This window comes from Pyrgilauda ruficollis, unplaced genomic scaffold, assembly GCF_017590135.1.
Source record: "Pyrgilauda ruficollis isolate IOZ18807 unplaced genomic scaffold, ASM1759013v1 scaffold70, whole genome shotgun sequence".
Classification (NCBI taxonomy): Eukaryota; Metazoa; Chordata; class Aves; order Passeriformes; family Passeridae; genus Pyrgilauda; species Pyrgilauda ruficollis.
Window position 1 is genome coordinate 130,856 of NW_024528822.1, and position 26,466 is coordinate 157,321.

The window sequence follows — 26,466 nt, forward strand, 5'->3', positions numbered from 1 at the left end:
ATTTGAGTGTTACCAACAGATTTGAAAGCATACTAAAATGAAACAAATGCATATGACAACTTTCTTATCTTTTAATAGCAAAAAATCGTTTAACAATAAGACAGTGAATTTAGTAATGTGGCCAGACTGCTTTAGAGTTCTTAACTTTAATTAAAATTATTGTGGCTTCAAACGCAGAGTTCATCACTTCCATCAGTTCAGTCTGGCAGGTAATATAATGTAGTTATTATTTTTGCCCTACATATGCAGCATCTTCGTCAAAATAATAGAATCTAAATTGAAATTAAGAATCTCATGCTGGATTGGATCAAATTAACCTGACAAAACCATTATGTGAGCATAATTTTTTTCTCATTCTGCACATATATGCTGTCTCCAAAGACAGAAAGCAGATATCCTACAGACTATAACTCTTCCACTTGAAAGGCAACACTTCCCTCTTAAAATAACTCAGAATATTCTATGCAGCCTTGAGTACTGCTTATCAGGAGATGGTATAGCAAATGTCATCAAACCTACATTTATGTGTCTGCAGCCAGAATGGGGACCTACTGTTCTATACTTCTCTTAGCAAATGGATAGTGATCTACACAGAAGAAAGACTCTCATCATATTGCACATTCAACAGCTTCCATTAGCCAGTAGAAAGCACTGATGAGTGGAGTGTGACAGAAGTATTGCTTTTTTTAAATGTAGAGTCAGCTTTAAAGAGCCCTTTGTGGCTGTGAAACATAAGTTTTTCCCCTTAAAACTTGTCTCTTTTCTCTTTGATGTCATCAGTACACAAAAAACTGTGATCCTCATGCAAGGTTAACTGATACTAAAGGTGTACAAGTGAAGTATAAGCAGCCTGTATCATCTCATTGCAATCAATATGAGCACATCAAACTTCTTAAAAATTATTTGTAAAATTTTCTGCGTCAAGAACCGTTACATAATATAAAAACCTCTGATAGTCTGGAAGATTTATTCTAACCTATCCCAAATTCTTTCTGCCCTTTAAATACTTTTTCCATGAAAAACTACTTTGAGAATTCTCCATCTAGGAGGGTTTGATTACAATGAACACCTGTCTGTGCCCATACTAACATTTTTGTGTATGTTTTGTTCTATCAGCTACAGAGAGGACTTCTTCATACATTGCTGCAATTTTCACTGTGGCAGGGGAAAATCATCAGTTCTTTGGTAGAAACACCATCATCATCTCATCCCAGTCTTTGGAGACACAGCAAGCGCTTAATTTCCCCATTTGTGAAAGGTGAAGTGACAAATGCTAGATTGGTACAACCCGTGTTCCAGAAGGGGATCAAAGTGAAAGAAACATTAAAAAACTTGAGCTGTACTGCTCAGTGGCACATGTTATCATCCAGGTGGCTTCAAAGGAGACATGGCTTGGACACCTTCACTGGTAGGTATTTTCTAGTCCAAATCATTTTGACAGAGAGGAGTTAAGGAGTGAAAGCATACAGTTTTATCACTTTTATTGTGTAGGATGCTTCATTAGGTGATGTCAGCGTGTTGTGCAGCTGGAGGTGGTCATGTTGTCATCATCAGGGCTGGGCTTCAGGCACAGCAGGACATAGGTCTGGGAAAGAGTCACTCTGTGCTGAACACAGTGTAAGAAGAGAAAGCACTTGGAAAGTTCCTCACTTACTCAGATGCATTTTTTATAGTAATCAGAAGATCAAAATTAAAACCCAGATCTGGTGTGTATTTCAAGCAATCAAGCAAGACAGACTGTATTTTCCACTTTCCAAAACACATTCTTAATAAAGAAGAGGTGTAGTGGTATTGAGTTCATTACTTATTCCTTGGCCCAGAAGGAACTATTAAGAGTTGAATTTCTGCTGAACTCACAAAATTAAACTCCTTTATGAAGTTTTTTTGAGACCACAGGGAAATAATTATTTTTCTAAGGAGAATAATGAAAAGAGGACTAGCAAACAAAATTAATAATTCTTCATTTTCTCTCTGAAAGCTGATCAAATTGGATAGCTAGCGGCTGTACCTGGGGACAAAGGCAAAGATTTAAACTTAGCCTTGAGCTGTGTGTGATTTGCGTGATTTTGAACAAACAGCAGAAGAATTTAAGACAGAATGGATTCTAGAATAGTGTTATTAGTAATGGACCCTGGAAGGAATTCTTCAGCGTCCTAGGGGGCAGAGTTCTGCTGTTCAATCAAGAAGTGTGAAATATAAATTGCCAGATGTTAGGTCCCTTTGTTTTAGAAGAAGAATCATTTTCTTACTGCTGAATTAGAACCAAAGTACCAATTCTTATTTTTAAATTGTTAATAACTTACTTTCTGAAAAGCTTATTCCACCAGTTCAGCAGGGTTAAATGAGCTGGCAATGGTAGAGAAATGAGTACAACAGTACAGAAAAAATTATGATCGAGTACGCCTCCCTTCAAAACTCCCTGCAGGCTTTCGTCCTACCAGAAAATTCAGGTTCAGGACAGTTAGCAGCACTGTAGCCCACATTAGCTTTCCATATAAAGACTGCCCCTTCAAGAGAAAATTCTACTTCTTCCTCCCCCCCTTAATAGTAATAAACACCAAATTCCAAATTCTTTTGGGCTAAGGCTGAAGAAGAATATGCTGTGATATTCATCCTTCCATGTGAGTGGGAAGAAGATTTGACAGAGCAAAAAGGCAAAGGAGACAGGACAAACCATTTATCTGACTACTTGCTTTGATAAATTGTATACTTAATAATTTGGTAGGAGGAAGGTAGTGGTCAGCCAGCCAAAAGCACTAATGCTTTGGAAGAAACTATATATCCAAAATGAAAAGTGCATTTCATCTAGAGGATGGTACAAGATTAAGGCCACAAACAAAGACTTTTCTTGTGTTGTTAGCTGAAAATGTAGCTGTTTTAAACCATCATTATGGCTAATTCCTGGACAGCAGCTGTGTCCCGCACAGCCACTTGCTTACTCCCCTCCAATGGGATGGGGGAGTGAAGAGAAGGGTAAAAGTGAGAAAACTTGCTGGTTGAGATAAATACAGTTTAAAAGGTAACGCAAAAGCCGTGTATACAAGCAAAGCAAAACAAGGACTTCATTCACCACTTCCCACAGGCAGGCAGGTCCTTAGTATTCCCGGGAAAGCAGGGCTCTGTCACAAATCGTGGTTATTTGGGGAGAAAAATATTGTCCCTCTAAACAAATCCCCCTTCCTTCTTCTACCTCCAGCTTTATGTGCTGAGCATGATGGCACATGGTCTGGAATATCCCTTGGTCAGCTGGGGTCAGCGGTCCTGGTTGTGTCCCCTCCCAACTTCTTGTCCACCCCCCTGTCTTCTTGCTGGTGGGATGGGCTGAGGAGGAGAAAAGGCTTTGATGCTGTGCAAGCCCTGATCAGCAATACCTAAAACATCCCTGTGTTATCAGCACTCTTTCCAGCACAAGTGCAAAACACAGCCTTGTACCAGCTACCATGAGGAAAGTTACTTGATCCCAGCCAAAACCAGAACAAGCACTCAGAGTCATCACAGCCGCCTTTGTCAGATTTCTATTACCGTTCCTGCATTATTGGTCATTACCAATCACATACAAAGAAAAGCTTTAATTGAGGAGAGTTGTTCTGATCTTTCAGTGGGTGTAAAACTTAACTGGAGGATGAAAATTGAAAATTTGAAGGCAAGTACAATCAAACACAGCACTGTGTAATAAGTGAGGCTGACTGAAGAGGGATGAAAGTCCTGCAGTATGACGCAGTAATGTGTTGGACGAAGCTCTTGCAGCCATAGGAAAGCTTCAAGTCAAGAATGTACAAACATAGATTGCCCAAAAGATCAAGAGAAATTGATGAAATTTCAAGCTTCTTTTACTCATATGCTTAACTGTAAAAAACCCCAATAGGTTAGTAAGTGAAAAATTTTGTTTTGGTTTGTTTTTCCAGGCCAAATATGCCTGTACCTAGTGACTGGGGCAAAGAACACAAAGCAGAAAGATGGTGGGCACACAACAACATCTTGTTAAACTAATCTGTATGTCTTCATTACAATCTTGATCAGGACATCAGAGCAACAGAAGAGAGACAAGTGTTTAAAGTAAGGCTGATGCAAGTGAAAAATCTGACTGAAAGGTTGCAACAGAGCTAAGGCAAATTAAGACAGTAAAAATAATTTAAGAGGTGAAAGGAGCTGCTTGGTTCACCTTCCCCTGAGCTTTATTATTTGCACTTATTCTGGAAAGTGATGATTCCTTCTTACATCACAGCAAGCAGCAGCCATTAGGCTTTTTGTGTCACAGAATGTTCTGGGTAAAGTTCTGATTAGTTCTTGTCAAAGTAAAAAGTGGCTTTGCAAATATTTTGAAAATATTCATAAAATTCCTTGGTAGCCTCATGGTGTGGGCTGTTGCGTAGGAAGAGGACATTTTTACACCACACCATATTTTAATAACTGCATGTGAAGGAAGCTCTTGAATAGGACTAGATGTTTCAGTAGACTGATTAAAAATAGTATGTAATCTTTTGTGTGCAGCATCCAATTTAAGTCTAGATTAAGCTAGTCAAGAGTGCAAGAAAGCTCTTTGAAATAGATCATGCATGGCCATAACCTGTCAGTGGGGTGTTTGTACATTTCAGCAAGGTGTAAGGACACAGGTTTCACAGAAGTAAGGGAAAGAGGAGAAATAACCAGCATTAATTCAGTAAACTGCTCCTTTGCTTGGGAGTTTCAACATGAATACATTTTCAAGGTAGATCATTGTCAAGAGCTATTACTGCAGCAATTAATTCTGTTGGGACTTTTCAATGTTTCGCCTCAATGAGATGCCACAAAGGTGAAAAAGATGGAGATAGCTTATCAGAAAGCATGCCTGTGTAAATAAACAGTTTCTAGTGGCCACATTAATCGAAAGTCATGGCCACAGTCAGGACTTGCAAGATAAGCATGAAAAATTGCTTCTCCTTGCACCCCTGTGGGTGATCCATGCAGCCTGAGGCTGACACACACCAATTCAATGTTTTGCCACCACTTCCCTTTATGAAGACTGCAGGTTTTTAATTGCCCATCCCTAGGAAGCCTCTTGGTTCAAGACGCTCATTTACATTTTCATGACCCTCTTGGTGAGACCCTTGTAGCCTGTTAAATAAGGTTTCAATAATGTTGCAGGCAAACAGTTGGCATACTTGATTAATTACTCAGGCATATGGATTTAACTCCCAAAAATCTTGATATGGGTGATCTCACTTCTTTACCTTTACTGGAGACTGTGGTCTGTGGCATACTCTGAGTGATACAGTAATGCACTGACACTATAACCCGAGGAAACAGAAGAGAAAATATTTTCCCTTTACAATAACACAATGTATAAGATGTGAAATGAATGCTATGGTTGATGAGGCACAGCAGGCAGTAGATTTGACACAACACACAGGATTTCACTGGAATCACCGTTTGTCACCTTCTCCAGACACTGACATAAATTACTTGAAAGAGTGACTCTTGACTTAAAAAAGGGAAAAAAAGGAAATTCCTGCAGCTTGGCAAGCACTAGAATTTGATGTTAACAGTCTGTTTGCAGAAAGTGTGCATTTTTTCACTGAATATATAAATTATTTTAAGTAGTTTGGAAGATTTCTTCTAATCTTACATGTCCAAAATATCAATCTTGAATAGTTATTCTATGAAATGAATAACTTTTTAATAGTTATTTAATGAAAATAAGACAGCAGTTTTTATTAATATAAGAGGATATATCACTTTTTCCTACTTTCAAATAAAGCAGATACTTTGTTCTAAAACCATGGTCATGGTATTTTCATTGCATTTTCAAATAGCTGAAAATAAATTAAAAGTGACCACAAAATCCCATCATGTAAAATCCATTGTGTGCAGTCCATCTGTTTTTGTTAGGGGATTTTTTGATAGGAAAATAAGTGCTTGGGGTTATTTTCTTAGCCTCAGCACCTTATTTAAATAGACAACTGGATGGAAAGGTGCATAAGAGGAAAACAAAATCTCCAGTCACAGACCCTAAATGAGATGCTCCACTGGTGTGGGTAAGCAGAGATCATGGTGTTCCCTCTCAGAAACACTATCACATGAGTCCAGTGCAGACCAGTAACTTTAAAAGTGGTTAGCTGGAAAAATGGGAAAATAATTATCCAAATGACATGAACTGAAAATCTAGCAATGCATTACCTAAAGCTTATAGGAGAAGAAACTCAAACAACTTTTCCTTGCTAAATTTCTGCCTCTAGAAATCATATGGGACTGTGAGACAGACCAGCCCCTTCCAGTGGATTTATCTGGTGAGATAACTGAAGAATACACACATTAAAAAATGTTGCTGTCTATACCTAACATGTTTAATATATGGCCTGAAATACACATGTAATCATCTACACCAAAACTTATTTGTCATGAGTGCCAGTCAGCTGACTGAAATTTTTATAGCTTACTATTTTTAAAAAGTCACTGAAAAATCATTATCTGTAAAAGAGAAGGACAGAGACATACACCACACTTGCATTCTCACACCTGGAATTCTACATTTTCAGAGCTGTCACAATCTCACAAATAAAGCTGCAGCATTGAGCTCTTCTCTGTCTCCTGGTGCTCTGCTGGCTGCTGGGAGTCCACAGCCTCACCCCTGATTTCTCCATGGAAGGAAAGGGCCAAGGGGTGCCCCCTCTGCTCTACCCAGGCACTAAAGGTCTTGGTTGTCAAAACTGTTTTCGGCTTCCCAGCTCCATGGGTTCCATTCCTCTTCCATGTGATACCTCTGCCATAAAGCCAGAAAAAAATCTCTTCTGCTGACATGAGAATGATAGTAACCTACTTTATGCAATGCATTTGTCTTCATGCTGCAATGTCATACAAATATGTATGTAAAATAAATAGTGAAATTAAGAATTTTTGCTTTCATTTTTCACTCTATTTCAAATGTGTTTCCAGTTCTACTATTACAAAAGCATTCTTTTAAAAGAAAACTCAATATTTAGATTTTGAGTTGTTTGGAAATATTCAAAATTAAAATTTAAAATTGTTTTCAAACTTCTAATCATGTCTCTTATTTCATTGTCTTTCACTGTCAGAAACTGCAGTCACTAGCATAATGCTAGTTCTTGTTAATGCAGTTAGGATGTTCTACTTCAATTTCATTAACATGGCTAAAGAGAGCTGCTATCACATGGAAAAATGTCTCTTATTTTTTCAGAGCAAGCACATCCTTTTTCTCCACTTGTATATTTCAGTGTTCAGTTTTAATGGCAATGCAAACACAAATTACTTTTACTTTTAGGAGAAAATGAAGTACCAGAAGAGAAAAGAGTATTTTACTACTAAGTTATTATGACCTTTCAAAAAGGACAGAACATTTATATTACATTTTTTTTTCAAGAAAATTAAACTTTAATTTAGACAAAATCAACATGATTATTTCAAATATGTTTTGATGAAAAATTCACAGCCATCTCTGTATGGAAGTAAACATCTACTAGCACTGCAAACACTTAGTCATTTTCACTGTTTTCACAAATCGCATCACAGCAAGGTGTCTTCTTTCAAAATTATTATTTCTAATTATATTATTTTGCTGCTCTTGTACTGCCTCACTTTTAATAGCCTGGAAAAACACATTCCTGAAGAATTTAAGTGTATTATTTATTCCTCTGCAATTATTTCCTTAATTAATCTTAATTGTGTAAAAGATATGATGTGAGAGGAAAGTGTGCTTGTGGGTGAGGCAGAACCACAGCACTGCCCTTCTCCCCTCCCATTCCCTGAGTGCTGTGCTTTAAATGTTATGCCAAAGCCAAGCAAACCAACACAGGAGCTTTGGGGTAGCATTAACCTTGCTCTTAATGGAGACCTCCACAGCCATTCTCAGTGCACTTGGTGCAAATATGCTACTTTTTGAATGTGTTGCAAACATATTACCCAGGACATTTTAATTTGCTTAATTTTCCTTACTTTTCACCCTCAGTGAGTATGTGCATATGCATTTTATAGAGTCATGCACTGGTACATGCATACACATATATATATAGCAAGCAAGGCAGACACACCCTGCATCTCTCCAGCTTTCTTCCAATTACGGAATTATAATTGTATTTGCTGGCAGTGGGTGGTCTGCAGGATAAACACAGAATATATCTGCATATAAAATGCCTTTGAGTCATTGATCTGTGTGAGTCATTTAACTGAGAAGTGCACCAGCGTGTAAATGTAGGCAACACTTTACAACAAACATATCTAATATATTTATGTACTTATAAAACTCTGCTCTGTACGGAAAATGACAACAGAATAGCCCTTGAATATAAACAGAAAATTATAGACTTGTAAGCAACAAGCAGCATAAATTTTCCCTGATTTCTTCTAAGGGAATTTTAGAAATCCTACCTGGAGAAAAAAACAGCAAGAGTTATACTGTGAAACAATTAAAAAGGCAGTGGATGCAATGAATTGTAAAAGGCTACAGGAAAGCATTGCTAATTGTGTTAGCTGTGTGCACTTTCTGAATGAGAAAGTCTTGGGGTAACAAAAGGCTAAAGTGGTTGTACAAATAAAAAGGCTGAGCTCTTCTTGGGGTGACACCTGCAGGAGTGCTTATGCCAAGATCAGGACCCTGTCTGGACCAAGGTCAGCAGGAGCGATGGAGGGGACAGGTTGGAGGCCTGGTCCCCTTCCCCAGACACTTTTATCCCCTGCAGTGGGAGGGGAGAGCAGGGATGAGGAGCCAAGGACTACTGAGGATGAGAGACTGCAGAAACAAGAAGGGAAGTAAGAGGGGGAAAGAGAGGAGCAGCACCTCATTACACAAGCATTGACACCTCAAGAGAGGGCTTGGTTAGATGCCAGGGAGAGCTGTAGGTGGCTTCGTGGTAGGAAGATATGCACAAGACAGACACAGGTTTTCCCTTGGCATAGCTACTGTCAGTCTCTGGGTAAGGGTTTCTAGATTAAGAGGAAGGAGGAGACTCATTTGAGGGTACTGTTTTCAAAAATTGTCTTTTATTACCATGTATAAATAATATTTTTAGTCTTTCAAAATATTTGATGGCAAGTTCTCTCTCCTTCTCACAGCTGGTGAAAGAAGTTAGTAAAATTAATTTAAGCTGATGTATTTGCATCCCCCCAGAGAGTTACAATGAAAAGTGAACCTGAAATCCCACAACCTTGCTTTTCTGAGTTTTTGGGTTTTTAAAAAAATTATTTTTGGAAAATTATGAAAAGTGACTCACTGTATGGGAGCTGAGAGGAGAAAGGAGATTTGCATGCATCTTGTGATGCAGGATGGACTACTTCAGCATGGATATTTGAGGAGCAAACATTTGAGCTGTAAATAAATAGAGAAAGCTCTGAACACCTTCACTGAGGTCAGAATGCTTGGAGGAAGTGTATACAGATGACACTGAGCTGAACGATTGAAAAATCAGGCTGTTGTAAAATTGAAAGGAAATTTAAGCTGCTCATGTCTTCTGCTCTAATAATTGTTCAAGTCCAAAACATTGCTTGCAAGAACAAGATGTGATAAATGAGCAAAACAGCACAAAGACACCAATACTGTCATTAGGAAGATCAATTATGGATTCTTCTTCAGAATATTTGGCTAACTTCTTATCTTTTTATCTCAGTAAAGGATGTGACAGCATTAAAAGGTTCGCAAACAGAAAAGAAGTGTTATCAAAAAGGCTACTCTGTGAAAGGAAATTGAAATATTGTCTCATTTAGAGAGAGAAATGAGTAAGAGGAGACATCCTAGAAAGATATGCTGTAAATTAAATGTAGAGGGGAACGAATAATATAAAGGAGGGAATTGTTCTATTGCTTTCCTGTTGAGCAACTAAAGCAACTAAATCTGATTAAGCTAGAAAACAAAAAAACCACTGCAAATGAATCTAAAAATTAGATGCAATTTAGAGCTTAGTATCAGCAGCTCAACAAGGTTTTCGTGTCAACTTTCTTCCACTTAGTTTCTTTTAAATTCTTCAGATTTTTTCTAAAATCACTTTATTATAAAATCAGATGCATTTCCAGTTTCAGATCCTCTATTTCCTTTCTCTTAAGATTCCTATTCTTTCACATGTTCTCATTCTTTCTTGTACTCATTTTTCCAGCTGCTGCCATTGGTATAAGAAACTGTTAATCCAAGTAAAAGACAAGACCCCAGAAAAGCCCATTATCATAGCAAATATACTTCATAACTTATTTTGACATGGGAAACATAATAAATCTTGAGATATTTATGCTTATATGCTGCATATATATCACTATTCATTTTGAATTGATAAACGAAACAATTGTTTCTTACCTCCTCTCCCCCTTCTCTTTTCTTTGCAGGGAATTTATTTTTAGAGGAGGCATTCCTGTGAATGAATTCCAGGAATAGAGACACTTTGCTTTCTACTTCTACCACGCTGTGAACTTTCCCTCTCCATTTGAGTTGCAGACACAGAGCTAAAAACATGAAGAGTTGACGTATAGAAATGTCACAAGTGATTAAAATTTCAATTTTCAATCTGTACACAAAGATCTTTGGTAACAACTTTCAGCAAATGAATGTATTCCATAAATATAACATTTTATATATCTATATCTATGTCTTTCAGCCAGAATGCATCCTGGCTCCTGGTTTATCCATTAAAATATTGTTTATAATATCTTAAATTTTTTTTTCTGCATAATTTTTTTTATCATATGAACTGAACTAAGGCAGGTCAGTGTAACTTTAAATGTGACACTTGACCAAGCACTAAGCAGTTAGGTTGACCTCACTGTTAATTTCTCTGGTGAGAACTTGGTAATTATATTTAGGGTTGAATGCTTAGGTTGTTATACATGAAGATACTGCTATATTTTCTGCACCTAATAATTTTGCCTCATCAGGTGGTGTTTCAATGCCACCTCTGCTTGATGTTCTTTCTGAGCACAGATGGGTCAGACCCAGTCCCAGGTGGAGCTGCACAGGCCCTATAAGGAAGGTAACTATGCTTCTTCTGTCCCTCAAAGCCAGCAGGCACACAGAGCTGAAAATATACCTCACATTTTGAGGTTTTCTTATATGACTTGGGCAGTAGCAGTGATGGTTTCTTCATTAATATTTCATGGATTGTTCCACATGGAAATCAACTTCTGTGTTTCTATACAGAAAAAAAATCAGTGTTGCTGTGCCAGTGACACTGTCTTCTTCTCTACTTTGCAAACCTCTTTGTGCTTTCTTCCAGAGTGTTTCTTACATATTGAATACTTTCCCCTCTAATTGGTCCAAATGGGTCCCAGTCCTTTAAATTTCTCTTCAGGAGGGTTTAGATGTAGCCTTTCTTCCCATTATTTCCTGTGCTGACCTTGGATACCTCACCCACACTTAAGCTTTCAGAGTGCTGCATACGGCACTGATTCTGGCACAGGGAACTTTAAAGCTGCAGCTCAGCTGAGAGTTTGGACTGGTGGCAGCAGAGCCTTTAGTGGGATTTTATGGTGCAATCATTGTGCCACACTTGTACATAATTCTACAAAATCCAAGCTGTGGTGAACACAATGAACAACCCATAGGGCAACTGTAATCTGCTGCATCTGGCACACAGAGGTTTTTGCATTCATGTTTTAGGAAATTTTTCAAAATGTCTCTCATGCTGGAGCAATTACTTTCTCCCTGGAGATTTAACTCCAGTTGCAATTTGCTTCCTTCTGTAAGCAGCTCATGTAGCTCTGCATTTAATGAAAAACATTCTCAGATTGCACTGTAAGGCAAATTATTTACCCTTCCACCACTTGCTCAGAAAAGAACTGTAAATGCATGGCACAAATGGTGAATACTGCACATGGGATTTGCTAATGGCTTTCACTGCAAGTATCTGATCAGCTGTCTGTAAGAAATATGAAGCTTTTTGGAACTACAGCTTGATTTATTTCAAGACAGTTAATTATACAAATAAATAATTTGAAATATTGATCTCTCTTTCTTTCCTAGTAAAGCCACATTTTCCAGTGCTTTCACTGAGAGTGCTAGAGGGGCTGGAACAAGAGAAAAGTCTTTTAGTTCCTCCTCCAAACTATAAGGGTTTCTGAGTCATGTCACTTTCACACACCTTGTTTCTTGACATGAAATGCAAAAGATAATAAATGAGAAATATTTTTCTATGAAACAGTTAAATAAGCAAGGAGATAATTTATCTTCCAAAACAGTCAAAAAGTATCGCTACATTGATTTATGTACTTTGACTTAAAGTCAGGGTTTAACTAAGGGATTATAACAGTCTGCAGAAGTATTTCAGGAAGGCACAAGCTGACATGTGTAACAAAAACAATCCCCTCATTTCAGTCCTGATAAAGACTTTTCATCATAACTTGCACAACTGCTCAGAGCCTGTCTCAATTACATACCCAGGGCTGCTACAGTTCTGCTTGACAGCTGGTCCTTAATGAATGCAAAGACTATTGAAATGTACATGATACTGGTTTAAGTTTGCAGGAAATTTAAGCCACAGCAAAGTACAATAAATTTATCTTCAATGATTGTGTGTAAAAAAAATTAAAATGCTTTGTCCTTTACAGATCTGAGTACATCCAGATCTATCCAGCTGCAGTTCTGATTATTTTTCTTAATATTTTTGGTCTTTGTGTTAGTCTGAAATACCTGTATTTATTTCAAGTTCTCTAAATGTTGGTTATTATTTTCCCTGTCAGACCTATGCCCCATGGCATTAAGAATCTGTTTGGAGGGGACACAACCAGGACACTTGATCCCAAGTGACCCAAGGGATATTCCATACCATATGGCATCAGTCCCAGAATTCTCAAGTGGATGGTGATGGTGGTAGAGCCTGCTGCCTTTTGGCCCAGTGTGCTGCACACTGGTAACTCATCTAACTCAGATCCCCACCTACTTTATTTGACTTAATTCCTAGCCTGTGTTAAACCACGACACAGTCATACAGCATTCAGAGGAAAGTAGTTTCTTCATAACTTCATTGTGTACAATGACAGGGTGCAGCTGCTGGCCCAGAAATATGGATCTCAGGGAGAAACCTGACATCTGAGGTATTGAAAATGTCCAGATAAATACTTAGACTGTCATCCCAAACCATAAACCTGATCTGTCAAACTTTAATAAAACCTGCACCAAAATGTTGTGATCAGAGAGCCATGGCTAGTTTTTTGTTTTCCCTTGAATCCATAATTCTCTTTCCTATAAAAAATCTATAGCATTTAGCAGAATACTTTGGAACTTGCAGCACACCGGCATTCCAGTCTTCTCCCAAGCCTTTTTCACAACCATCATCAGGTCAGGTCCCCAAGCTCTGGGGAGCAGTGGCCAGCACAGCATTCACCTGCAGTTACTGCCCTTCTCATCTCATGTATGCTGGGCTTTGGGTTTTGCCCAAAAAGGAAATTCAGACTGCTATTCAAGGAAACAGCTGCAATGAAAAATCAGTGAATGACAAATTTGAACTTCTGTCTCCATATAATTTGGACCATTCACTTGTGCTTCAATTTTTTTCTTGCTATATCGGACAAACTTTGATTTTCTAGCTAAGTAGTGTAGTGGACACACTGCATTTTTTGGAAATCTTTTGGCTTTGACCTGCACTGATTGCTTGGATTTCATTTTTTTGCATATGAGCAGAAAGAATATCCTCTACACAGTTGCCAGTAAAATAGGGGAAAGATATTATAGCTAAGCTATGACAACGATCATTAGGAGATAAACTTTAAATTTTTTTGTGTGATTTCTTACACCTACTTAGTTTGATTTTCCATACACCGGCACATAAGGCTGGCAGACAGGCAGTTGGTGTTAGGAATTGTTTGTGTGGAAATACAAATAGATTCTGTTTAATTCATTCTGCATGCTTATTTTCCTTTGATCCTCTACTGTGTGTTATTTTATGCCAGTCATCACTCCAGCCACTTTGGCTACAACCATTGTAGGAGTATCATGTGTGTTTAAGTTTCTATAACCTGTGTGAGAAAAATACACATGATGAAAAATGAATAAAATAAACATAAAAAAAGTGACATAAAATATTAAAATGGAAGGCAAAATGAGCAACGCACAGTGCAGCTCTTAGAGCAAAATATTTAAAAGTTAATGTATAAAGATATATTAGAAGAGATGCTAGTACCAAAATCACAACAAAGGATAGGCAAATTTGTATGTGATTGGGAATTATAAAGCCTATGTGATACTGAGTATCAAGACAGCAGATAAAAGACAAATCCTGAGTCAGATCCCACCAAAGCACAGCAGTGATTGAGGAGACATTATTATGTCTGAGAATAGAGGCTTAGATAAAAAGAAGACTAAGACAACTCAGACTATTTGACTTCTTCCTTTTTTTGGGGGTAATTCTGGTCCCCCTTTTGCAGAATGAACAAAGGCAATGACAGATACATGGAAGGAAGAAGAGCACCAAGATATAAAACTTAGGAATAAAAAAATTACCATGGTAAAGGCTGTAATTTAAGACTTATTTTTATATCACCCGACTGAATGTATGTCTCGAGGACTGAGTTTCACAGATGAGAGGAGAACTGCAGTAACACTGCAGCGTGTGGGAAAGAACAGTCTCTATTCCTGATTAGCATCTCAGCATCCCACTGTCCTACTTTATTGTTGTGTCTCCAAACAAATGAGTCACAGAACAATCTCTGATGAGAACGTTACTTTATTAGAAAACTTGCTCCTTTCTTCCCACTCTGCATCCTTTCCTTCTGTTCTCCCCCATCAGTCTCTTTGATTTTTCACTTACAAAAAAAAATCAATTTTGAAAATGTGTAGTATTTAACTGCAACTTAAAAGAAAGAAAAAAAGTTTTCAAATGGATGAAAACAGCAGATGTCTTAGTCAGGCATTATTATCTGCAACCTTGCACTAGAATGAAGGCTGAAAGACGAGGGAAACTTTGTTATTAAAAAAATTTATTTTTGCTTTTCCTCTGTTTTCCACCTGGGACACATGTATGATGCAGAGTGCATACACACACACTGTGGGAAGTGACAACAATCATTATTTTGTTCTTAAAATTATCAGTATAAAAATCATGAAATATATGTAAGTAATACATTTGGGCTGCAAGGCATGCTTTTTTATCTAGAGAGAGCCAAATGCCAATTAAATGGAAGTACAGTTATTTTTTTGTTTCTCAACTTGCTAATGGTCTTACAAAATTTGTTGCTGCTCTCCCTGGCTTAAAGGTTACATCAAAAATGAAAAAAATTCGGTGTTACCATGACCTTTATCACTCATAGCTGCTGACTCTTTTATCAATATTTTATCCAGGAAAAGATAAATCTCTTAATTAACCCATGATACAGCAACTTAAGTGCATAAAAAAGGACATTGAAAATCCAAAAGGTTCAGTCATGTTGATTTTTAATGATGCCATGTAATGAGATTATTTAACATTGATAAATAGTTACTATTAGCATACAAAATGACTTTAAGACAAACTAATGTTTTTAAATAACAAAATTGATGAAAACTCAAATTTCCAGTATTTTGATTCTTATTTTCAAGCCCCCATCCAAAAAATACTTATCCACGTATAACCTGCGAAGCAGCAATTAAAACCCTGGTGTGTTATCAACACTGCTTTGGTCACAAATCTGGAACAGCATCACGTAAGGTGCTATGAAGAAAATCAACCCTATCCCAGTGAAAACCAGTATATATATATACAGGTTTTCTGCAACATTTGGTTCCCTAATATATCTCTGCTTATAATCTATCAGGATTTCAGTTTCCTTTTCCCTAGTGGCAGTGATCCCAATACTGCCTTCGCTTTACAGAGTCCTGCTATGGGCTATCTTTACAGAGGACCATAGTACAGAAGACAAGTCTAGATAATGTTAATATGTCATCAGGTCAGGTCTTTCTATTTCTCTGAAGATCAAGAAAAGTAATATCTAACTGAACTGCAACTCTAATCCTTTTCCAGCAATTACTCTTTTCCTTTTACCCCAAGAGGGGCAATAGGAATACCAAGGACATGAGCATGTCTAGGGGCAAATGTGTGCCTTAGCTCACACAATCGGCACCTTGCATGGTTGTTGCTACTTTGATTCATGTGGAGCTTCATTTGATAAATCTGATAAATGGAAAACGGTTCTTAAATGCAAATTCCCTTTTGCTTACCCAGGCAGTCTGCTGCCCATAAGGGAAATATCCTGCATGGGAACCCCTGGAAAGAACATTGTCCCCAGCCACAAAGAGGGCAGGGCTGGGGCTGAGGCTCGGGAGGAGTGTACACTCTGAATTACAGCTGAGCTGCCTCATGAATGTCTTCTTTTAGCTGCCTTCTGCTATTAGCATAATGGAGAAGCAAAGCAACAAAAAGGCAATTTCTTATCTTTCTCTAAAGTGTTTTTCCCCCAGGAATGGGTGTGGAGTGACTTGAAGAGTCATGAAAAATGTGTGTGTCCAGGATGATATGAGGACACCACACCAAAACAACAAAACTCTTCACTTGGAGGGTGAATTTTTTCTTTGCCTGTTCTGTTCCTGAAATACACTCAAATGTACATTATTAGGTTTTCCATCTACATACAGACTGTGTGGCTCCCCTTCCACAATTTCATGTAGAGGTTTTTGATTGGTGAGCACAGTAAATTATAGTGATACAGAGGAGAGAGTGGATGCATTCCCATTCTTCAGGGGACTGAAATAGCAAAGGCCAGCTCTTGTTACAGAAGATGCAGACATATCCAGACCTTCTGTTAAAAACACATGAAATCATTCCAAGAGGTCAGGAAGATTTTAATGAGATAGGCAAGTTGCTGCAAGGTTGCAATTAAAAACAATGAGGGATCCTGACTTGCAAGTTCCTAATATTCCTGATTAGATTACTGTTACTGATAAATTTTGAAATAATTTTAAGGACAAGTTCCTCAGGGTTGGATTGTTATTTTTGGTGTTGTTGTTGTTGTGCATGGCATTTTTTTTTAGCCTTTACAATATGAAATTATGTAATAGAGTGATTGAAAGCATTACACAAGGAGAGAAGAGAAATAAAGAAATAAGGCTCATCTTTTTACAGCACTTAACCAAGAAGGGCTGAAAGATATGTATGAAAATCAATGAATGATGTAAATTCATACCAGTATTAAAAGACTTCAGTCCAAAAACTAGACACTTAGAAGTGGAATATGTCCTTTGTTTTGCAGCAAATTAACCAGGTAGCAAAGAATCTGGGCAATCTTAAACTAAACAATGTAAGTATTTCTTCTGAATTCAATGGAACTGATCTCCTGTGGTGACGGTTTGTTCTAGGACATCTAGAACAAAGATTTAGGGAAGTGAATAATACTATGGCACATAGAAAGAACAGATAGAATAGTAAAAGAAATATGGGAGAATCTATGGATTGTGGAGCTTGCTAAAAATAACTTCCGCTCCCTGGCTTGTAGTCTTACTGTGTGACAAAAACCTTACCTTTTTTTTTTTTTTTTTTTTTTTTTTTTTTTTTTTTTTTTTTGAGACAGAGTAATTCTAGTGCCCTGTTGGAACACCAAGTGACTATAGTGTAGAGTGTGAATTAATTATAATATGTTTTCTGAATCTTTTTCTGGGAAAATGGATTTTTCTTAGAGTTAACCCATCCTGCACATTTGTCCAACATGCATGACAAAACGCAGAGATGTGTATTTACAGAGATATTAGGGCTTGGAAAATAGATATAAATAATAGCTTCCAAGCGATCAGGTAAATCATATGTTGTCTCACTATATATTGAATTTCATCGCTGCCCAATGAATTAGGAGCTATTAGGCATCATTGTTTTAAATGAGACAGGATGCTGGTACTGCAAAAATAATTACTTTTATACCATAATTTTTTTAATTTCCAAAAATATACTCTGAGATTTGCACATTTTTTGGTGATTTATAAAATACCTTACAAAGATTGATGGTTCTGTTTGATTCAAAAATTTGGCTTCTAATTCTTTCAAAGGTGACTCTTCTCATTAGATAAAACATGTCTAGCAGAAAACATTTTGATAGCTATATGGAGTTAGTATTAGGAATGGCCCTGCTCACAAAGGACAGCAGGTTTTCTAGTAACAGTCTTGCATGTCTGTTTTGCAATGAGCTGCAAAGAACTGGAGATGCATTTGGAGCACCAGCTTATTAAAAACACTCCTCAGCATTCTCTTTCCTTTGTGGCATCCCACTGTGGGCACTAAGCCAACACAGTGCAAAAGTATTAACCTCAATGACAGAGTGTATTAAATATACTCAGATTTTGTTGCCTTATTGCTTTTCTAGCCTTTGTGTTAGATTTAATGTGTTTATAACAGGATTTAGATACTTTAGTGTATTTGAGGATCTTGTGGAAGATGCTGATGAATGCCAGGATTTCTTTTGTTCTGTAATACTCCCATGGATATTTTATTTATAACAAAACAATAGTCTACAGAACATACACAGTTTTATGAACATGTGTGAGATGCTCTAGAAAAAATGAGATAGTCTTATAGAAAATGCATCATGAGAGATACCAAATTTGAAAAGATGGTGTCTAAAAGTCCTCAGGATGCTTGTTTGTGTTTCTCTTACAGACAAAAAAATTAAACATGGGCTCTGTTGTTGGGAAGAGGCATAATATGAGAATAATATGGTTTCTCAGTTGATGACACTGGAAGAATTTTGAGATACAAATGCAAACTGGCAGAGGATAAACAGAAGAACAGTTTTCTGAACAAATCAAAGAGGTTCTGTTTTGATTTAATGCAAAATATGTCGGAGGGAGTTCATGCATCTATTATTCTGGATTGGGATACCATACATAGTACTTTACCCCAAGCAAGTTTACCCCTGAGAATGAATTATCTAATCACTGCTGCAAAATTTAGGGGGGCTCAGTGATTTTTTCCCAGATGTATACTGAAGATAGAGTATGAGTTAAAGGCCAGTAGTCATAGTGGGAATACACTGGGGATCTGCTGCTCCAATTAGCCAGGACACCACCACTGCAGCTGCCCTCTCTTGCCCTCTCTTGCAGTGCAACAGCAGCATATTTCTGCTAAACTGAAAAGAAATCTCACCTCCATTTACAGACCTTCTTAAAAAATAATAGAAATGTTTTTTCAGAATTCAGTAAAGATGTGCTGGAAGCTTTTGCTTTTCTGGCAGTAGCTGCGTGACAGAGAAGATGAGGGGATATGAACGTGTGTAGATAACTAGCCCACTCCCTGTATGCCCAAGAGTTTGGTGGCTTTGGGGTGGTAAGGCTGGAGTCCATGAGGTGACTCATGAGGTACCTACAGAATGGATCTGGTAAATTAATCTGTCTGTAAACAAACAAGTTTATTATACTAGGCCCCAGCTTATTTAATTTGTGAAATCTTACTGAATCACAAACCCAGACAGTGTGACAAAATTCATAGCACTACATTAATTTCTGACATTATTTTTTTATTGCTTTTTATTGTGACTGATTGCTATTTTCTGCATGACTGTAGCCATATATGAAGACATATGAAGTTACTTTCACTCATGAATACATCTCCATTGTGTGTTGGCTTATTGCAAGAAAAACAACTGTAAAAAAAGGTTAGTCCTAGGCATAGAAGACTCATTTAGCAAAGATTTATCTGGAAAGAAGATCCCTGTGTGATATTTTTTGTCAGTTAACAAACATGAGCTCGAATGGATTTCCAATAGCATGGAGTTAAGTAGAAGACATTTTGTGACAGGCATGGGTAGTACAATGCTTGCATTTATCTTCTTGCTACTATTTCTCATTTTCCTCCCCTCAATTCATCATTCCAAATGCTCCCTTATGTGCAATTTTCTAGTCACGCTAACAAAACCCATAAGTTTCAGTATTTTATACTATGGATAATAAAAGACAGCTCATGTGAATTGTCAGAAAACTTCCAGCTGTTATAAGCTTAGACACATCTTTATCTAGTCTTTGCAGTCTTCTTTGGCTGTTTAATCATGCTGTTTGAACTCTCTGCTTTCACCGTTATGTATCTACTTCTTTTGTTTCTTGAGTGACCAGCAGGTTCTTTCCCCCCAGAGGTGTACTCAGAAAATTAAGTTTAGCAAACATATCTGTTAGGTACAAATGTAATTTGATAATTCGTTATGAAAATGTGAAATTTTTAGTGGGTTTGTGTGCTCAGAAATGAGCCTTTGAAATATTAAGAGACTGACAAGGATCATAGAAGGAGAGCTTCAGCTAAAAAGAGAAACAATCTTGTTCCTCTCTCAATATTTGACTTACTGCATAAAGTGCAAAAAAAGTTACAGATGAATCAAATGAATATTCTCACTAAGTTCAGGACAGTGAGACCAGTTCTGCAAAAATTTCCTGATTTTTTTTTTTTTTTAAGTGGCATTAAGTCAGATACTCTTTCCTTTTTTTTCATATAAAACAGAAGATATGGTAAGACCAGAAGGGTCAAGTTTTAAAAAAATTGTCAATGGACTATTGTGTACATTAGAAAGATCTTTAAATGTTTTGCTGATTTTGTGAAAAAAAGAATTTCAAGATGCTGGAAGCCTGTTAGCTAAGTGTAATTAAATGTGTTCCACATACTCTTCCTTAGGACCTATTCTATTTATTTAGACTGTATTAAGAAAATGGGAGTTGTATTTACTTTCCATCCATAATCTACTCACTGTCTAGTATATGATTTTCATAAAAATCTATTATATATTTTAAAGTGAAAATAATTTTTTAACATTGGATTAAAAATAGGGTGTGCTGAAGACTACATTATACCTTTTGGGCATGATACCTGAATAGCAAAATTGTGCTGGAAGCTTTTGCTTTTCTGACAGTAGCTGGGTGACAGAGAAGATGAGGGAATACGAACGTGTGTAGACAACTAGTCCACTCCCTGTATGCCCAAGAGGTTTATATCACTGCAATATTTTTGAAAAGTAATGCATTCATTCAATATCCTATTGTTCTGCTTTGGTTTTCACCTGCACTTTGTGGTGGGAAGGGGAAGCATTGCCAAGAGCTGTTGATAGTTTACATTTATATAAAACATAATGCGTTGCTGTGCACCCATACCAGTGCACGTACTCATTATGTATAGTGTCCAGTTTTGTCCTTCTTTCTCACAACTATTATCTTACTGCCTAATCATTATTCATGAAGTAATGGAAATTCTCCTGTTGAACTGAGGCAAAGCAGCAATCCTGTCCTTACTCAGCAGGAACTCCTACTGAATTCACTCAAATCACTTACAGGTCATGATACCACTCAGCATGCATCAGCATGGTAGGATAAAGCCACAGGTAAGGGAGCATAATGAAGTGCAGAAAACAAGTTATGTCCTCAGGATCTGTAGATACCAAATCCATTTATATTCTGGATGCCCAGCATTTCACCGTGAAAAGTGCAAATTTCACACATTTTCACTGTGAAATATATTTTCACTAGTATAATATATTAATACTTTTAATCAACAAATTCCACACCATCAGTGGGAAAAATACTACCTATTCCTACAGCAAACTTAAGTCATACACACATGCACAAGGTTATTGTCTGTTGTGGTTATTCTTTATATGTGTGCTTATATATTTTATTTATTCTATGTTTCAATTCTATTTATGAACCATGTTCTTCGTTACTTATGCTCTCATTTGCTTCTTGACACTATATGCTTTCCTACCTCCAGCTCTTTGGCATCTTTTAATTTGCTTTCCAATTCTTTAGTGACATTCTCCCAATCTTTTTGCTGTTATCTTTTTGCTGTTATCTTTTCTTACTCCTGTTTCTTCTCCCCTCATGCCTTCATTTGATGAATAATTCTCCTACACCTTCTTAGACACCATTTCTTTTCTGATTCTGTCCTCTGAGAAAAGAGTGTTCTTTTTAATGATTACTTTTTCCATCTCAGTTCCTGGACCTTTAAATTTGCTGCAATTCCTCGGGTTCCATTAAGATTTATCTGTTTAACTTTTCACTCCACTTCCAGCTGTCCACTTCTGTTCCCCCTCTCCCCATTTAATCTATTCTAGCTCTTGCCCATGGTCTACTTTATTCTGACTTATTCTACACTTTCACTACTACTTTATCTCACTTGATCTTCTGTTGTCTTGCTCTGTTTCATAGAGGAATGTGAAAGGTGAACCTGTGATTAAAATGGCACAATAGAGGCAGATGAGAACTGAATAATTCTGTCCCACCTTCCTTCCATTCTGCTGTCTCTGATCAGAGCTTGAGAAGTGGAACAGGAAGGTGGGAAGATATGAAATTGCATTTTAAATTATCATCATCGGTGTGCTTCAGACTACATAGTTATTGCAGTCTTGATTGCTCCTCTAATATGGAAGCAGAACTCTCTAACAGAGAGACTTGAGCTGATAGTTTTTCCTGAAAATCTAGCCAAGACTAAAATTCATGTTTAGCTACTATGAGAACATGCATACACATAGTATGACCCTTATTCCAAACAAATTTCAATTAAAAGAAAAAAAAAACAACGCGTAAAACCCTGAACTAAAAGTCTGAAGAATAAAATAGACATAAGAGTTGAATTATTTTTTGCATTATGTTCTAATCCAGACTTTATCAATTATAATTGCTAAAGCTTAGTATTTCATGATTTTTCACTGTGAAAATTTGTTAAACAAATTTTATAATTTTAAGAGGCCCATGTAAATTATACCCCAATGACTGAGCTTTGGATAATTAAACAGGTTGGATCAAAATAATAATGGTTTCAAAATTGTCCCTCATTGGTTTGGTACAAGTTTTTGGTAGAGTTTCTGCAAAGATGATCAAGCTGAAGCAGACTGAGCTCATGCAAAACAGCGTTCTAAGAACAGCTGTGGAACAGAAAGGAAAATTTTCCATTGAGAACCAGGGCCACTAATAGATTCTTTATTCCCCTGAGCAACTAAACTCATGGAAGATGACAGTGGTGACCACTGGGTATCCTAGTTCAGAAAAATAAGTAATCTGAAAGCCAGCTTCTTGCTCTCTTACATGTCAGAAGTAGTTTTGTCACTCCAGATGAAAATACGAGGCTTCTCTCTTAGCTCTGAGCCCCATTTCAATACTGCTCATGCATCATGAAGCCCTCTTGAAAATGTCAGCTGGGGAACTGATATATCCGCTAAGGCTGTAATCCTTGCATGCCATAGCTGCTGAAAGCCACCATTTGTGATAACATGCCAATTATTTTCCAGGTGCCATGGCAACAAAGTAGGAGAGCAGCCCACTCTTCTTTGAGCTGGCAATCGCTGAAGGCATGATCCCCAGGCTTCCTTGGGGCTAGCTTGGGAGATCCAAGCAGAATGCAAATGTGTTGAAGCAAAATACACTCTAAGAGGCAGCAGGGAAAAAGACTACTATTTTCTATGACTTACACGTCCAAAGCTTTACTTTTACATAAAGTTCTTTCCTGAATTTAGGCACAAATTGGTACTCTGGCCATGTAAATGTTACTGTGTTTATTTTTGCTGCAAGAACACAACATACTCCATCATGTGTTACTTTGTAACATGTTTAATTTCCACAGCTGTATCAATCAAATTCCTTACATAATTATTTTATTATCCAGGAAAAAATGCCTGCTTAGGACTTTATTTGTGCATCAACAATGCATTGGTGTATGAGCTAAAGCTGCTTTAATTAGCTAGCTAAACATGATTTATTGTGCCTTGGCTTGTTTTATCTCTGGATTCTCCCACATACCAACACGTGTAGTCAAAACATAAAACATTTTCCAGAAATGCAGATTTTTCTATGAGCAGGCGCTGTTAATTTGTCTCTCCTGAGTGTCTCCCACTGGTTGCAGAATCTCCCTGTGCTGGCTCTGGCTTGAGCTTGGGAATTGTTTGCAACTAAAAAATAAAAAAAAAATCATGACTTCTGGGAAGGCTGGAAAGGTAAATCCAGTACCAAATCATGCAGCAAATCAAAAGTATGAGTCTTTCATTTCTTGAGATGTAATGTAAGCTTTGCTTCTGAAGTACAAAATACACCAAATTTATATGTTTATTAATTATTGGAGAGAATTATATTGGATATTATGCAGGCATGCTGGTGCACAAGTTTTATGAACGCTGGATTTAGCATGCCATTGCCTTTAACTGAGAAAAAGGCAAACTTAAAAAGATGTTTGAGACAGCTCACCTATCAACAAGCTGATTTATAGGAGAGAGACTAATTTTTTAGGATGAAAATCTTTTGCTAGGGCAATACAATGTTTCTGGCCAGAACTCTACAAACTAATTTTTCAGCTCAGGAATAGAATTGAGGGAAAATAAAAGTTAGTGCCAGGCTGAGAATCATTCTTTTGTCCTGCTCTTTGGTAGGATATACACCAGTCTCCATTAACATGTGCAATGTTAGTGCAGTGTACATCCTCAGGTGGATTCATTTCCTCTTTCTTTCTCCTTTGTAAGGCTAAATAGTTTTAATTTAGTTCTCATAGTTTTATAGCCAAATATTAATGCACAATAACAGTCTATACTTTATGAAATATTACCAAATATTGCAAGAAATTTGAGTTTAATCTTAGGATACCCTATACGGATTGGGGTCTTGAACTCTGACATGCTTTCCTCTGACCATTAATAAATATGATTTTCTGCTGCTCAGTGACATTTTTTATTCTTTAGGTGGTGGTTTCTGACCAGTTAAATAGGTTGCCTGCTGCATATTTGACATCACTTGGTTGATGTTGTTTTGCTCCCACATCAAGGAAGCATCCTCCCAGGTTGGAGTGTTATGTTAGCAGAACATGGATGTAAACATCTGAAAGTTCTCAAAACTTATAAGTACAGTAGCACTTGTGAAATCAGCACAGAATTAATAAATAGAAATAAAACCAGGGAAGGTGAAAAGGTACGAGACCATAAACACCCAACTATTGATTTAGTTTCCTTATGTCTGAATACAAGTGATTGACAAATGTGGTTTATAGTTTGGTTTTTTGGTTGGCTTTTTCCTTTCTTTTCCCTCTAACTTTATGGTATACGGTGAATGGAAACTCTAATTAAAGCAAATTATTAGAGGTAAGATTGTCTTGCCGGATTTTGTTACCCATTTGGACTGTAGGAGGAGTCTTGTGGTTCATTGGGTAACCCTCTCTGCATTCACATACCCTGGTAGCACTTGATATATTCCACATATTGACCAGGGAGGGATATCTACTTTCAGATATGTCTTCTGGTTATTTTAAAATAGCACAAAATCTCTTTTGTTTCCATCCTTTGCCCCACATCCTTTCCAGTATAGTCCCTATTTACCTTGGAAATGCAAAAAGCCATGGAGGGTTTTGGAGGTAAACATGATAGTGCCAGCAAAATGGTCTAATTCAGGGCATTTCAGCTAGAGTACTCAGCCCTGGATAAAAGCACCTTTTAAATCGTTCATGCAATAGTTCAATTTAGTTTGCATGATCAGGAGTCCCTGAGCAGGCTGAAAATTGAAGTCTGCAAGATGTAGTGTTTGAGAAAATGCCACTCCTGTTGCTAAGTATATCATTATTTCAGTGCTCTGAAATCTTTTTCAAAAGGAGCAAAGGGTCTTGCTAAGACTAATTTCTTAGCTTGCATATTGATCAAACTCTGAATTCTAGAAATTTTCATTTGCTCAGTAAAAGACCTGAAAATTTCTTGATTTTGGACCTTGCTGAATCTGTAATATGTGTTCCTTCAGGATAAAGTTTTTGCAACACATCTTTCCACATATACCTTTGTATCCCAACCTTTGTTACCTTTCTATGCTCAGAAGGTATTCCATAAGGATTCACTTACACAAAAGCAAGTTTACACTTATCTATTACTCATCAGTTTTATGCCATTAGTCTATTCCAGGAGAAACACAGCCCGGCAGATTTAAGCTCCACCTCAATATTAGAAAAACAAAAGATTCTAAGGAAATAGAAACCTACCTGAGTTCTGCAAACCAAGAATGGTTCACTGTCCCTCATCTTAAAAAGAAAAATCTGTATAAAATTTTAATGTTTTAATTGTGAAAGCTGTGAATAATTTTAAATTTTCTTTTTTTTTTTGTAGGTATTAACTTTCCTACATCCTTCATTTTCTTTTTCAATCTATGTTTCCAGATGCAAGACTTCCCTTGTGAAATCGAGAGATTCAAAATAAAAACAAAATATTAAACACATGGTTCTAAAGTAATGGTCATGATTTAAATGGAAATGCAATTATCTGGAAATGTGAAATCAGAATGTTTTGGAATGTTTCTATTTTGGTCGGGATTTTTTTTTTGTTTTTTGTTTTTTTGGGTGGTTTTGTGGGGGTTTTTTTGGGTCTTTTTCTTTTTCTTTTTTTAGTTGAAAGAAAGAAGTAAATTCTGGTTGGATGTCTTATTTAATTTGATATACACCTTCTTCATAGTTCATTGCTACATGCACTGCCCTGGTCTAATTACTCATTTTTTCCACTGGAAAAAAAACCCTGTTTCATTGCAGAAGGCGCTGGAAGCAGGTGAGAAGTTAACAGTTCAGCTGAAGGGCAGCATTAGGTAAGTGCAGCATGGACTACTGCAGCTCACAGCACACC